The 16,227-nt window shown below is 55.0% G+C and overlaps 1 protein-coding gene and 1 long non-coding RNA gene across 4 annotated transcripts in view; one reads left to right on the top strand and one right to left on the bottom strand.

Moving 5' to 3' along the window:
* The window catches only part of Gse1 (Gse1 coiled-coil protein), a 343,505-nt gene that overhangs the window by 177,635 nt on the left and 149,643 nt on the right, over positions 1 to 16,227 (top strand). The gene's annotated exons all lie outside the window — the stretch shown is intronic.
* LOC130863886 (uncharacterized) lies at positions 1,317 to 4,724 on the bottom strand. The gene is made up of 2 exons (XR_009055762.1): positions 4,379 to 4,724; positions 1,317 to 1,790 (listed from the first exon to the last, which is right to left on the bottom strand). It is a non-coding gene; the product is annotated as an uncharacterized LOC130863886 (long non-coding RNA).

Genomic DNA, 16,227 nt, shown 5'->3' with positions numbered 1-16,227 from the left:
CTTGACTCCTTTGAGCCTTGCCCCCTGTGAAACAAAAGGGTTGGTCTTGAAGAGCCACTCTGATACTTTGTTATTGTCTTAGGTTGGCAACTAAGTTTGTCCCAGGAGGAATGAGTCACAAATAACTACAGGGCCTCCAGCCCTGTGATGCAGCTCAGCAGGGCTCTCCCGGTGGCCCCTGAGGCAGGGGCTCAACCCCAGCCCTGTTTATTTCATGATCTGCTCACTCACAGATGCCTTACATGTTTTTAAAAGCCAAGTGTGGTGGCACACACCTGTAATCCTGGTACTCAGGAGGCAGAGGCAAGAGGTTCAGAGGGTCAGGGGTCATTCATTCTCAGTTACAGAAAGAGTTCAAGGCCTGTATGGGCTCCTCAGGCCTCTGGGGCGAGGAGGGGAGTGCTGGGGGGGGGGCAGGTTTATCCAGAGCTCAGAGGTTGAGCCCTTGCCTGAGACAAGACCCTGGGCCCATTTCCAGCACGGAACAGACAGTGATTATCAAGATTTAACCCTCAGGCAATGACTTGGTGAGTCCTGTCAAAGCCACCACACTCAGTGCACAAGTCCCCACCCTGAGCAAGTTCTGTCCCTTTGGTTCCTCCACAACCCCCACCACCCCAGGTCTACAGCTGTCCTTAGGGTGTGTCTAGACGGGAGCGTTACTGTGAAGCCCTGCAGCAAGTCTCTCCTGTTTGGAAGACTGGAGCTAGGTCTTATGGCTCATTGGTTCCAGTGACGGGCTGCTCTCAGTGGCAGCCCCAGCTTCTCCCTCCTGATCCCTGCATGTCCCCACCCGACACTTGAATCTGTATCAGGTTCAACCATGGCCAAAAATGTCTTTGTCCCTGTCAGCAAATGGCAGCCAGCACAGGTAATCAGGAGAAGAGGTGTGTGGAAACAGTGTGCCACCCTGGCCTGGCAAGTCCCTGTCATGGCAGCCAGTGTGTGAGAGTTGAGCTGTCTCCCCCCCCCCCCCCCGACCTGACTGTTCTGAGCCCTGCCAGCCTCTCTTACTTGCTCACCCTGTTGTCCCAAGCCTTGACATGTGGGCAGTTAGCTCTGATCCATCCCGTGACACCCCCAACCCCAGCATCCCTCACCATGCTCACCCTCTGGCCTGGTGTTTGCCAGTTCAGGCATCACCTGGGGGCAGACTAAGAACTGCCTGTGCCCAGGCTGCACCCAAGAATGCTGGGTTGATCTGGTACTGTGCCTAAGTCACCAGTGTTACTATTTTTTAATGCGGGGGTGTGTTGTTCGGGAGGGGGAGACACGAGACGCGCGGGGTTGGGGAAGGAGAGACGAGACACGCGGGGTCCCACGTGGGTAAACTTTAATGGGGGAGGGTAACATACAAGGAACGGGAGTGAAGAGACGAAAGGGGAAGAGGAGGGGGGAGCGCGAGAGAAGAGAGAGAGGGCGGGTTGGAACGCCCATTTTTAAAGGGCTCTGGGCATTTTGGGGTTTGTAGTCCACTTGGAGACTGTATTTTCTGCGCATGTGTGGCCTTGTCTCCAAAGGAACAACATTCCACCCTTTTGGTTTTATTAAAAAAAAAATTGAGGGGGGGGTTGAGGGTCTTAACGGGTAGGGAATAGGGGCGTAGCCCGGTCTCTCATGACTGCTTCCTGCTGACTTTGGGCGTCGAGGGGTCCGGGGAGCGTCCTATTGTCCTGATGATGTCCTATCGATGTTTTGTCCGCTGGCATCAAGTGGCTGATTGAAGAAATCGCATCTGTCTGGAGATTGTATCTGTCTGGCTCTTGAGTAGCTGGGTCACCGTTAGGATGCTGGAAAACAAAAGTTGCATTAGTAGAAAGAAAAAAAGTTAGAGGGGAGATTTGGGGTGGAGGGGGTGGGCTTCAGGAGGCCAGGGGTTAAGAATAAGAATAAAAAAGGTAAATGATACTTATTCCGTTGATTGAATGATACTTATTCCGTTCTGCTTGTGTCTGCTTTGTCCAGGTGGGTCCGGCTGGTGTCTTGGAGCTTAAAGAAAATGTCTTAAAAGAAATAGATTTTAATCATATATTCCTTAACATTTTAGGGGTCACTGCTGCAGTCAGTGACAAACCTATTATGTCAGGAACTTGGTTAAGCATTTGCTTATCACCTGAACCTCTTGGCTCTGTGTTTGATGATGATTCCTGTAGAGACAACTGGATGGTTATTTAGGAATTTAGAAAAGGGAGGGTGTATTAGCACAGGAGGAAAAAATGAAAAATGAGACCATTGTTTTCCTTAGGCTGGAGTAGAGGGGGTTGGACCTGTTGTCCTTTGGAACTTGAGGGAACATGGTCCCGTCTGAGTTACCGTGTAAGGAGGATTGTTCTGAGCTGTAGGGATGAACGGTTTCAGATGTGACAGGTGAATCCAGTGAGGAATTCCCTCGAGCTTGGCAGCTGTGGGAGTTAGAAGAATTACCCTGAGAGGACCCTGCCATTTAGGGGAAAGGGGTAAGGGACGTTGACCTGGAGGTGAGAATAAAACCTTATCTCCTATTTTAACCGGCGGTGGGCATGCGTTGGCACATGGTTGAGGTAGTGAGTGATCCGTGAAGTCCCACAGCAGTGAACGTAGGTGGAAAAGGAGGGGAGTGAGCAGGTGATCAGGAAGGGGAGAGGTTCCCGATGGGAGGCCAGGGGTTAAAACTGGCCGCCCATACATGAGTTCAAAGGGTGAAATGAAAAGAGGGCCCTTTGGGAGAGCCCGGAGCCTGAGAAGGGCCAGAGGCAAAAGTCTTACCCAGTCGAGGTGTAGTTCTTGTGACATCTTAACGAGGGCATCCTTTAAAGAGCGGTTAGTCCGTTCTACCTTACCTGAAGACTGGGGGTGGTATGGTATATGAAAATTCCAGGGGATTCCAAGTGCCCTAGACAGATTCTGAGAAATCTGGGAAGTAAACTCTGGGCCGTTATCTGACTGAAGAGAAGTTGGGAGCCCGAACCGCGGAACAATTTCTCGGAGGAGGATATCAGAAACTGTCTGGGCTCTCTTGTTAGAGGTGGGGAAAGCTTCAACCCACCCAGACATTGTATCCACCAACACCAGGAGATATTTAATTTTTTTAACTGTGGGCATATGAGTAAAATCCAGCTGCCAGTCAGTTCCCGGAAGGGAGCCCCTGGCTTGGTGAGTAGGGAAAGGAAAGCTACGATATTTGGTCCTGGGATCTGACTTTTGGCAGATCTCACAGGAGGCAGTGGTAGCCTTTAGGAACCTGATGTCCTCAGGGAGTGAGCGAGGCGGCGGGCGGGAGTGGAGCCGCCTCGGAGGAACTGGGCGAAATCCCTGTAGATCCAGAACGGGAGCTTATTGGGGAACTAGACGGAGAACGGTTAGGTGACCTGGAGGAGGATTTTCTGTGCCTAAAAGAAACTTTGGAGGAAAGGGGAATGGAAGAACCATCGTTAGATCTGGCAGAACGGGAAGGAGTAGCCCCGCGAGGCCGGGGAGGTGGAGGTTCGTCCGCGGGGTCCATAGCAGGAGCAGGAGGTTCCGGGTGGGGCGGCATTGCTAAGAACATGTGAGCCGGTGAGCACTGAGAGACAGTAGAAGGATTTGTTTTTAAAGCCATGTAAAAGAATGCCATAATATACATCATTTCTTTCCATTTAGCAGAACGGTGGCAAAAGTTAGCTAGTTCCCGTAGAATATCGGGGTCAAAAGACCCGCAAGATGGCCATTTAAAGTTCCCCTGTAGGCCGTAGGACGGCCACCTCTTAGAGCAAAGGCGGATGAGTGTAGATAATTTAACAGAAGGAATTAAGGCGTGGGGCTGTAGAGCTTCCAACAGCTGTCCCAGAGGAGAGGAAGGGGGAATTGGTTTTGAAGACTTAGCGCCCATGGCTAGAACCGTGAAAATATCCGCAGAAGGCACCCGAAGATGCCCCGAACACAGTTGCTCTGGACACAGGCGTCAGAGTACCCAGGGGACCGTGCTATGGGCTAGCTGACCCAGTCCTAGTTTTCGACGGGAGACGGGGGTCTAGGCTAGGAGGGGACAGTTACGCCCGAAGGCTGCCCGTTGCAGCCGAAGAACACCCAGGCCCTGTGAAAAGGCGTCCGATCTCACAGGGGGGGTGGTAGGACCTTGGCTGAGTCGAATTCAGCCAAGGTCGGGCCGCACCGTAGCGGCGGGCCGCACCGTAGCGGCGGTCACGATGAAGAAGAAGAAAGAAAAGGAATGAAACAGAGGACAGAGAACCAAAAGCCCCGGGCTTTTGGGCGCGGATAAAAACAGGTCTAGCCTAGGGCGGAAGGTCGGGGGAAGAGGGGGGGGTTAGCAACCACACCCAGGACACGCCAGAGGAAGCCGGGAGCTCGGCCGGCCTCCTCCAGGTGAGAGGGGATGGTTAGCCAGCCCAGGTAAACTCACGAATTAGCCGCTGACGGTTGGAGAGGGAGGGCCGTGTCGAGGTGGCTGGAACACGTGAAGTGGTCGCAGGTCGTTCGGTTCTGACCTTGTCCCGGGGGAGGCCCCGAGCTCCAGGAGGCGCCAAAACCCAGAGCCGAGGCCTCAGGTGAGGGCCCCGGGGCGAGAAGGTCCCCGAGCAGACGGCACCAATGTTACTATTTTTTAAATGTAGGGGTGTTGTTCGGGAGGGGGAGACACGAGACGCGCGGGGTTGGGGAAGGAGAGACGAGACACGCGGGGTCCCACGTGGGTAAACTTTAATGGGGGAGGGTAACATACAAGGAACGGGAGTGAAGAGACGAAAGGGGAAGAGGAGGGGGGGGCGCGAGAGAAGAGAGAGAGGGCGGGTTGGAACGCCCATTTTTAAAGGGCTCTGGGCATTTTGGGGTTTGTAGTCCACTTGGAGACTGTATTTTCTGCGCATGTGTGGCCTTGTCTCCAAAGGAACAACAACCAGGGCTTCTCAGTCCCTTGGGGGTGCTGGAGCCACTGGCCTGGAGAACGCAGATTTTCCTGGAAGCCCAGATGGGTCTCTGCGACTCTCACAGCCGAAGGTGCAGATGTCCCCAGTTGAAAGCCTTTGACTGTCCCCACCTGCTTGTCCTGGAGGCCCTGAGCTGGGGCCTCTGTGTCGAGGACATCCCAGAGGTGTCCATCTCCACAGCACTGGGGTTTTTATCCTGTTTGTGTTGTGAACAAGCATTCATTGCATTGAGTGTGTCTCTTCTGCTGTAGATCACCTGGCATGAGTTCTGTGCCGGGTGAGTGGAGACCCCTGTAAGGGGGCTGGGGTACTCTTGTTGGGACACAGGAACTTCCTGCCCTTGGGGCCTTGTAGTCACGCCCAGCAGATTTCATGCTCAGCCATTCAGTGGCACACCCAATGTGGGGCACAGGAATGAACTCTGTAGGACCCAGGAGCTTGAGGAGATGGGCTTCCTTGGCCTAAGCCCCCCACATGGGACATGGAAAAGGGGCTGACACCTACAAAACCATCCTTTCTTGTTGCCATATGGGAAGAAAGTTCTAGAGGTGTGGGCATCAGTGCATCTGGCCGGGGAGAAAGGAAGCTATGTGGGGAGTTCTGCTTTGGGCTCCCAGGGTGTGGAGACCCTGGGCCCCTTGCCAGCATCCCCCCCTACTTTGTTCCCTCATGAAGACCTCGTACACCGGGTAGCTGCAGTGTGTGTGAGTTCCCACACTGCACAGACAATGTGTGCTAGCATTTGGCGGTGATAGCTCGTTCTGGGAGTGACTGAAGTGCAGCCAGGCAGGGTGGGGTGTAGGGCATGGTGAGAGCGCCCTCATTTGGGGGCAGAGGTGGAGGTATATAAGAGCAGAGTCTGTCAGTGAAGACTGAGGGCCGAGGGGGACTCTTGAGACCTACTTATTGAGGGCAGGGATCAGCTTGTATCCTCCCACCTCAAGGCTGGGTAATTCTAGCTTAGAGTCTTCAGCCCAGGGGAGTCCCACCTCTGTATTGCCCCCGCCTCATTCTCCAGGTTTGTACCCCATCCTTACCTAGAAGGCCCTCAGATGTACCTCTGACCCAAAGGGGCACCGGGTGGACCCTACCTGCCTAGAGATCCTCTGGCCATTGTATGTCCCTTGTTCTCAGTTGGGAAGTTCTCATGGGATGTTGGCTCTGCCTCTAGCAAACTCAGCCTGGATTCTATGTCCTTCTCTGGAGATGCCCCAGACTCACCTGTTAGCATTCCCGTCCTTCTCTAGAGAGGCCAGCATTGCTCCCCTATAACACACAGTGCTTGCGTGTGTGCTGTAGGAGAACAGTGCTGACCTCTATGCTGTTTGTAAAGGAAGCAGCCAATGCTCTGTATCTGGTTGCTCAGGTAATGTCCTTGGGTACAGATAGCCATTCTTCTGGAACATTTGCTGGTCACCCTGGCAGGCTCAATGCAAGGCATGCCCTGAGTCTGTCCCCTGCTACTGGAGGGTAGGTCAGTTAGGCCCCCTGTGTGGTCTAGAAAAGTCAGGCACCTAGGACAGGTGTATGTCCGCTTCTAGGGAGCTGTGGTGACAGTCTGTAGAGCTGGGTGACTTCAGGCAGCCCACGCCTACTTGTTCACAGTCCTCAGGAAGTCTGGCATCACAGTGGTGGCAGGCTGTTCCCTTCTTGGGACTCTGGGTGAGAATCTGTTCCCGGCCTCTCTCCCAGTACTGGCGGCTGCCGGCCATGCCCAGCATTTCTTGGCTTGCAGACTCATCATGGCAGCATGGATTGCTGCCTCAATTGTCACGTGGCTTCCTCCCGCGTGGTCTCTTTTCCCATTATGCCTCTTGTAAGGGCACTTAGGGTTAGTGTCCACCCTAATCCAGGGCCATTTGACTTTGAGATCCTTCACTTAATCACATCTGTAGACTCTGTTTCTAGACGAAGTTACACGAGGGACCATGTTGCCACCCACTACAGTGCCAGAGGGAACTCTGGAAGCAGATGTTGGCTCCTCTCGTGGGTTTTGCTCTATTCAGGGTCAGTTCCCTCCTGCGGCAGGGGGTAGGGGGGTGCAGATACAGAACCCTGTGAAATTCAGGGTGGGTGGGGATAAATAGGATGACTCGGGTGCACCCAGGTGGTATAGGAAAGGTGTGGTATGTGCTTGTGGATGGGTTCCTTATTCCCCACAGCAGCTCCCAGGTCTTCTGTGCCCATCAAGAGGCAGAGACTCCAGTGCCAACACTGCCTAAAGCCACCCAGTGTCACAGACTGCTGCTGGGGCTCAGACAGGCTCCACCTGTTCACACCCTGCTCACATCCATCCTGAGGGGTCCTGGGCTCTTTGGGGTTGCCAGGAACCATGGGGCACAGTGGCTTCTGTCTGCTTGGATATCACGCCTACCTGTGGTATGACTCTGGCCGAGATCAGAGGCAGGGTAGGACCCCGAGTGTCTGAGAGCTGCTGCCCCATGAGCTGCCTTCAGTGGCCAACACTTCCCACACTGACATGCTGGGTTCTCCATTTCTTACAGGCTAGAAGTGAGACCAGCATTGCAGGCATGCAGGCAGCCTTCCACATGTACAGTCTCTCTCCCTCCCTCCCTCCCTCTCTCTCTCTCTCTGACATTTCTTAGCTCTATCAGCAACAGAACTCATACCTTCAGCTCCCCCATCCTTCCCAGGTACCCCATGTGTCCTTTCCCACTCTAGGTGTGACACAGCATGCCTGCGTGTGACCTCTGCAGACTGTGAGTAGATAGATGCTCACAGTATCCCAGTTTACATACAGATGTGATTGTGGCTCCAGATGTCAGAGGTGTGCCATAGGTGCAAGCTGTGACATAGGGTTGCTGGGCATAGGTGGGCCCCCTCTCCACTTAGCTAACCCCTGCTAATTAGCCCAGGGGTGACCACAGTCCTGTTGAGGATCATGGAGGTGGGAGGCAGGGTGGTGTGGCTCAGGAATCTTGCTTCTGATCTGGAGGATGGGAAGCCACAGAGAAGATGGAGATGAGACCCTACAAGACTGTGTTAAACAGGGGTGTCCCCGCTGCCACCACTGTCACCTCTGCTCTCTGGCCCGTTCTGGAACGCCACCGACAGTAACCAGCATTTTACTGTGCCTCCTTATGGGGACTCCCACCACCCTCGTCTTCCCATTGTATGAGTCTGTGACTTCTGCTCTGTCTGCCTTCGGTGGAACAACTCCAGATAGGAAAGATGGCCATACAGCGAGCACCTCTCTCCCTGCCAGAGAGGCCTGAGAGAGGAAGGAAAATGCCCTCCCCCTCCACCACCACCTTGCCTTGGCCAGGAATAGGGCTACAAGACAGGCCGATGCCCAGCTGGGACCTCACAAGGAAGGCAGCTCCCAAATAGGGACAGAAGATCCCCTCCCCTCTGCGTCACAAGCATCTGCTCTAAGGAAAAATGCTGACAAGAGCCTGCCAGCTGGGCTGGAGGCAGCTGTGATAAATGGGTCTCAGGAGGTGTTCTGAGATCGCTGCTGCTGGGGATGCTGAAGCCGCCCTGCCTCTGACCCCTGGAGAAAGGGCAGCCCGTCTGCCCCAGGCCAGGCCAGGCCACTATGGGGAGCTGACTGTTCACAGCCCGATAAAGATGGGAGCAGGGCTGAGGCTCCATGGAGCTTATGTAGCAGGGGCTGGGGTGGGGGTGGGAGAGGATAGTTCAGCTCCACAGGCCAGGTGGGAAGGGGGCTTCCCTCAGGGCCTACAACACAGCTGTGGCCGGGCCACAAATACCAGGGATGCTACAGCCCCAGCCCCAGAGAGGACACATCTAATCGTGGGTTTCTCTCCTGCCCTCTGAGATCAATGTTCTGCCCTTGATGTTACCCTGGGGGTGATACAACACATCCTTTTAAAAAGTTATTATATTAGCATTTTGTGTGAGTGTGTGTGTGTGTGTGTGTGTGTGTGTAAAACTCAGGTTATCAGGTTTAGCAGCAGGCGTCATCTTACTGGCCCAATTAAATGTGTCTTGATACCAGAACTTAGCCTTGGCTCTGTTCTATGCTTGGAAGTAGTGCAAGGCTGGACCATTGATTGGAGGACCGTGCACAGCACATCATCTGGCAGGGTGGACAGGAGCCAGGTCCTCACATTATAGGGACGAGATTGTGTGGCTCTGTCTCATCGTGTAGGCATCAGACAACGTAGCTGGTAACCAGGAGAATATGAGTGAGGTGTCCCTGGGTGGGCCACCACTCTGTTTTCCAGTCACCGTGATGCTGATGGTGGCTACTGAGCTCCCACTTAGACTGCACTATGAACCCTTCTGCACACTGCCCCTTCATAACCAAATACCCTGGTCACCATTATCAACCTATGCATATTGAGGAAACTCAGGCACAGAATGCCACTCTTTTCTTGGCTCCCTACCCTGTCTGCTTTGGACTTCCCGCCAGCCTCTGCCAACCTGTGCCCTGGAACTCAGGGGCTTAAGCAGGGGAAGTGGGCCCAGTTATCTCTGGGACCCTCAGTTGTAGACACACAGCTGTGCTTCCCTGCCTGATCTGGAGGACATTTGGGAAGAGGCGGGGTTCTGTGCTCCAGGTAGAACAGAGGCCGGGACAGAGCCTCTATAAGTCTGGGTTGGGAGTAGAAAGGGAGACTTTCCCCAGCAAAGGGCTTCAGAGGCAAGAGAGTACAGGGAACATCAGCCCTTCCCTAGCAGAGCCTGCAGCAGCTGCTTGTGTGAATCCCCTGTGCTTAGGAGAAGACTGTGCCCCTTCCTGTAGGCAGAGCCCTCCCTTAGCCATGCCTGTTGATGAATGCCTAGAAGGTGCCATCACACCCAGGTGCTCTTGTATGACTTAGACAACTGTCCTTGAACGCCCTGGTTGCAGTCAGACATTCCTAGTGTGCTCCAGGGAGCTTCAGATACAAGCTGTAGAGATGCCTGTGCAGCCTGGAGACATCAGGTGCCACCTTCTGACTTCTGCCCTGTCGCTTCACCACATGTGACCTGAGCAGGAACAGTGGTTTGTGCTACAGAACTGTTGTGAGGCCCTTCAATCCAGTGTGCCCATAATTCAGATGAGAACATCAAGGCCCTCTACAGCATGAGGCTTGGATGAGGCCCTGGAAAGACTCCACCTTTCTCCATGTATAGGAGGAACCCACACCTGCCCCTCTGGAGAAGACTGGCTGGAAGGTTGATGGCCCAGCTGCCACTTCTAGGAGCTTCTGGGAGAGTAGAACCTGTAGTCCCTGATATTCTATTGGTGGGTGGGTAGGAGGACCCTGGGGTCCTGCCTGGGACACATCTTCCCTCAAGTTCTGGGGACTTTCTGACCTCAGGAGAGGGGAATTTCCCTCTGCTAAACCCCTCCCCCAGTCTCCAGCCTTTACCTGGATAAGGTACTCTCATACTAGTTGAGATACCAGAGTCGTGGCCAGTGCCCACCTAAGGACACCTGTGTTCCTACTCCTTGTAGCAGTGTATAGCCCAGGTGTCCACAGGACACTCTAGGGAAGCTCAGGCCAACCTCCAGGGATTCTGATGTCTGATGTCCTCATATTGTCCTAATATGACGTCATCAGATGTCTGATGTCCTCATACTGATGGGTTCTGTGGAGGATGGTGAGCATATCTTGTCCTTGAGGGCAGGGTGACAGGATGGCCCATTGCATAGCACTTGGTGAGATGGGAGGGTACAAAAGAAAACTGTCCAGCTGGCATGGTGGTGTTCAGGGACCATGGCCTTGGAGTGGCTCAGAACCCATGGCTGTGGCAAGGAGTGAGTTCAAGAAACCAGGATGGGCCCCAAAACAGAAAAGTGGGCAACTGAGATCTGCGCTCACAAGGAAACATTTCTCCTCCAGCCTGCACAGTCTGAGGGGAGAAGGGAGCCTAAGAGTGGGTGAGACAGCCAGGACCCATACACCCCACCACCTCTGGGGTGTGTTTGCTTGGTTCCAGCCTCAGTGGAGACGAGATCCTGTGCCTGTGGGGAACTGGCTTTCCCTGGTGTCCCGATCTCAGGACTGCTATCTGATTTCTTGCCATAGGAACTCTCCTGGTGTCCCCCACAAGATGCCAGAAACATTCTGTTCCCCAGTTCTGACTCAAAACTGTAGACTTTGTCCCTGTAGGACAGATCACCCATCCCCCTACTGAGACCCCCATAGCCTTGGGACTTTTAAGATGGAGACCCCTGGTGGTGGGGTGGGGAGCCCCTACCAGGTATGGGGGCCCAAATGGTCTAGTGTGAGCCTTGTCTGATGTGAGTCCCCCTTGGAGACCCGGGGGGTGGGGTTGGAGGAGAGTGTGTGTGGTTTAGTGGGAGTCACCATCCCCTGCAGTGAATCCCAGGATAGCCCTTAGATGCTGCTGTGGCTCCCCCCGCCACCCCCCCTAACTCTACCTGCTGAAGTCCACGCACCTCCTCCTTGTCCCCCCAGGTGACATTACTGCCCTTGCCTCTGGCAGCTCCAGAAAGCAGCAGCTTTCCCTCCCCTCCCCACCCAGCTCTCAGGCTCTAAGCCACAGTGATTTAGTGGGCGGGAGGAGAAAGGCAGTTTGAGAGCCAGTGAGAGGCGGCATCCGTGCACTAGGTAGGAAGGGGAGGCCAACATGGCCCCAGTGGGGGCCTGGAACAGAGCATTGCAGCCCCAGGGAGGAGGCCATTCTGTGGGGGCAGCTGTCACTTGGGCCACACGCATACAAACACGAGGGTCCCCGAAGCCTGGGGTTGGGAGGGAGATACCCCTGCAGCTGCCCCCAGGCAGAGCTCACCCCTAGGCCAGGAGCTCAGTGGGGGCAGAGAAAGGGAACAGGGAAAAGCCCCACCTGGCCCTGTTCCTCTCTCCTCCTTCCCTTCCTTCCTCCTCTTCCTCCTCCCACTCCCACTCCCCCCTCATCTCAGATGGAAAACACAAAAGGAAAATGAGCCAGGGCCCAGGTCTGGGGAGCCCCAGCCCGCAGGCTTAGAATGAAAAGCGGCCCCAATTAGAGGCTTTGGAGCCGCCAGCTTGATGCTCCGCAGTTGAACTGTCACTGCGGAGCCTTAATTAGCAGCGGTGGGGGAGAGGTCAGGACAGCTCAGCAGTCTTGACAAGCGTTATCAAGTACACAGAGCAGGGCGGGCAGGGCGCCTGGGGATCTGAGCAGTGACCGAGATGGGACTGGAGGATGCAGAGGGTGCAGGACACAGGGACCCCAAGCCTTGAGGCTCCACCCACCACACCCAGGCATCTCAGTGCTGCTCCATCCTCATCTCCTCCAGAGAGCCAGAGGAGGCTACATCCTCGCTAACTCCAAATCGCCTGCCGTCCGCTATGCCTGGAAGCCGCTCATAGAGTCCCCTGGTCTCTGTAGCCTAGAGTGGGCTGTGCAGAGTGATGAACACGAAGGCCTGGTTGTCTCTACACCAGGGCTTCAATAAGCGTGTACCCTGGGAGGGGAGGATGGAGACCTTAGCAGCCCTCCCTATTTCTCCTACTTGGCACACCTCCTCCAGGCCAAGCATGCTTCCCCACACACCCCATCCTCCTCAGCCTGTTACTCGGGAAAGCAGCCGGCCATTTACTTTGAACTGATAAATCTCCCATCTGCCTGTGGTCCTCCTGCTCCTGTGGCCCTCCTCAAGTCCAGGCCTATGGGTGGAAAGGCCAGAGGAGGCCACCTGGCCCCTGCCGAACTAGCATCCAGTGACCTGACTGTTGGCAACGTAGGGGTAGGGGTCAACCCCTGACCTCCTGTACCAAGGACAAAGCAGCAGGCTAAGATCTAACAGGCAAAGAGTTGGGGGCAGAGCACGTATCTACCATCTTGATCATACAGATGGGGAAGATAGAGAAACCTTTGGCCTTAACCCTGTTTATTACCAGCGTTTGCTCTAGTCCTTTCTTCTACTGGACCCTACAGTGCCAGTGCCCCCAGTTAGCTGAGGAGACTTAGAAAGCATCACAAAACCATGTCTGTACCTCAGAGGGCTTAGCTGGACTCTGAGACCTGGGGGCAGTGGGCTGTCAGGGCTACTGAGGCTGGTGGGGCTGTATGGTCACTAGAGTCACCAAGGCCCCTCTGGAGTGGCTCTAGTGACATGGGTGGGGATCGTTGATGGTTCCTAAACAGCTTCCTGTGCTCAGGGTTGGGGTCCCGCCTCCCCCAGTGGCTTCTTCCTCCAGGTGTGTTGGTGTTGGGAGGGGGAAGGCCGCCCTCCCCCTGGCCTGCCAGCCATGCCAGGCCCCCTCTCCGCGTGCACTCCCTGCCTGTTTGAACTGCAGCTTTGAAAGCTTTCTGCCTTTTGGGAACTCAGGGGGAGGCATTTGTGGAGAGACTCTGAGCAGTTGATTATAGTCCAGTGGGCAGAAAAAGCTTAAAGACAAATCCGGGCCATCAGATGTCGGCTTAGGCGATTTCCAGGGCTCCCCCAGCAGCAGAGGTGGGGTGTGTGCAGCACTGACAACCAGGGAGGCCTTTTCTCTGAGCCAGGCAAGCCTCCAAAACTCACCTCTTATTTCCGGGTTGTTCCCTGCCTCCCCCTGCCTGGCTCCCTCTGGCTGTTCTTCCCCCCTGTTCCCAGCTGGTGGAGGGAGGCCTTGGCAGGTCCTCTAAGGCCTCTCACCAGCTGTGTGACCTTGGCCTGGTCACACAGTGGCTCAGAGCCTCAGTCTCCCCCGGGTAGTTGGACAGAATGGTCACAGGGCCTCAGCTTCGGACCACCATCTGCCAGGCAAACCGCCTGCTTGGTTGGCTGTGTATGGTTGGTTAATCCTGTGGTTTCCCCTCCCCTGTCCCCTCTGCCATCCCCACTGCCTTGGGTGGGTGTGTGCAAGGCCTCCCCAGGGTTAGGCAGCTCTCCCTCTGTTTCATTCTAAAGCTCAGCTAGAGCAATGGGGAGCAGCTAGGGACTGGGGAGACCTACACAGGAAGTGTTGACTCAGTGGGGTAACTGCACTTGGGTTCTGTCTCCCACCTCTGTCCCCCACCAGTCCTTGTGTTAGTCTGATAGGCTGGCACGGGCTTGGTATCCTCTCCTGTCCCCATCTGTGAGAAGTGAGGGCAGCCAGGCCTCGAGGTGGACTGGTAGTCCACCCCGGTGTCACATCCACAGTCGCTGTCACCAAAGCTAGAAAGGCAGCCCTTCATCACCCATGATGCAGCGGGGGAAGATGGCCCTACCTGCTCTGCAACTCGCAGTGTCTACACCTGGGCCCACCTTGGCCCCGCCTGACTTCCCTGTGCCATGCTCACAAGGGACATACGTGGCATGCCAGTGAAGGACCATGAAGGGTGACGCCTGAGTGATCTGGACTCTTGTCGCCCTGGTTTGTGGCTTGGAGACTGTGTCAGCCACTCTAGAAGACTCCCCAGCAGGCCTGTTAGTTTACGGCCTGTGGGTCACCCACCTCAGTGCCGGGCCGGCCTCTTCACTTTCCTATATACTTCAGGACCCAGCCCGAATGCCACCATTGCCTCCTCTTGGCCTCAGGGTCTATGCTAGGTTTTTCTCAGTGGAGCCAATAGGCATATGCCTGTCTCTCTCCACCATTAGTCCCTTAAGGGAAGAACATTTTTGTTGTCTCAGCTTCATGAGGTGCTGAGTATACAGTAGGTGTCCACTAACTGCTTGCTGGATGAATAAAGACCGATGGTGTTTCTGGCTGGACCAATGACTCTTTTCTGTTCTGAGCTACTCAGCTGGCACTTTGAGTATTGGGCTGTTGAGGGTATCTGGGCAGTCCCCTGGGGTGGGTGAGCTCACCAGGGTGCTGGTGTGGGTCTGGGCTCCAGAAGACAGAAAATATGTTTGCTGTGTGTAGGAATCAAAGCAGCTATGATCTACTGTAAACTGACAGGCTCTAGGGTTGCCTAGGAGACCCAGTCTCCAGGTACACCTGTGGGGGGTTCTAGATCAGGTTAACGAGGTGGGAACAACGCCCCGAGTGTAGGCCACGCCAGGCAGAGGTCCTGGACTGCATCAGGAGAAAGTGAGTTGAGCACCCAGTATTCCCTTCTCTCTGCTTCCCGACTATGGGCACAGCACCATCAGCTGCCTCAGGCTCCTGCCTTCCCCACGATGATGGACTGCATTCTCATGCCGTGAGCCACACTAGACTGTCCCTTACGTTGTTTTCCATTGGGTGTTTTGTCACAGCAGTGAGAACATTGAACAGACATGGTTATCTGCTCTCTGTGAAGCAGGAGGAGTACCAGGGCCTAGTGAGCTCTCTAAAATCTGTGACCCCTGTCACAGCTGCCAGGCACAGGCCAGACTGGGCTCTGCTACTAACATTTGGTGGCATCGAGGGTCCCAATCCTGAGTGTGGGGTTGGCACACGTGAACACCCTGGTGGCAGACTCTGGGGCGGGTGGGGTATTCAGGGTGGCACTTCCTGCTGCAGCTTCCAGGCAGTCAACCAGACAAACCATGTCCATGCTTGCGAGAGATAACAGAAGTCCTTCTCAGAGAATCTCAGGAAGGAAGGAAGAAGCCAAACAACAGGCAGGGCTGAGTCTCAAGGTCATGGGGTTCCCAGCTCAGTCAGCTAAGACCCAGGGCTCCTGTGCTGGTCCATGAGGGGCAGCCGTGTCCCCACCCGACTACTCCTGATCTGGAGCCACACAGGTTTATGACATCAAGCAGCCTCTTGCCAGCTATGGGGCCATCAGTACCTGACGGGTTCCAATCAGTCAGTGCGAAGCCATTGATATTTGTTTGTCCCTGAACCTGGGGACGGCCAGCAACGCCCGTGGGGTCTTTCGCACATGTAATTGGGTAGGGTTGCTTTGATTCATTCTGTAGGTTTTCTGTCTGTGTAGTGTGGGCAGACTCAGGCAGTGGGACCAGACCTGTGGGTCTCTCTCTCTCCCTCTCATCTCTACGCATAGTCTTCTTGGCTGGACATCATACATGGCCAGTCTCTCAGAGCAGGGGTCCCCAGAGAGACCCCCAGAGGCCCATCACTTTTGCTTATGGCAATCTCAGGAGTCACACAGTATATCATGTCTTCCTCTTTGGGGTGACCCAGGTTTCGTGAAAGGGGCCTGATGGGGAGAGGATGCAGAATGCTCATGGTTGCCAAAGCTCTAGCCTGAGCATGGTCTTTCCATGTACCCTTGGTTGGTCCACAGTAAATAATGTGGCCACTGCCCCTCTCTGTGCCGGAACTGAGACATTTGCAGGTGGTACCAGACAGTGCAGAAGCTGAGGTCGCAGACCTGCCTGCTGTGTGTCCCTCCAGACCCCTTGTGGGAGGTGCCTCCCCCCGTGGTGTCTATAATACATCTGTCTGGAGATCCTCTAACCACAGTAATGGGAGCTAAGGGAAAGATCCTGAGTCTGTGACAGGCTGGGCTAGCTGTTCTTCAGGTCCTTCCATGC

This window comes from Chionomys nivalis, chromosome 21, assembly GCF_950005125.1.
Source record: "Chionomys nivalis chromosome 21, mChiNiv1.1, whole genome shotgun sequence".
NCBI classification, from domain to species: Eukaryota; Metazoa; Chordata; class Mammalia; order Rodentia; family Cricetidae; genus Chionomys; species Chionomys nivalis.
The sequence above is the reverse complement of the archived record's forward strand: the minus strand, read 5'-3'. Positions and strand labels throughout refer to the sequence as shown.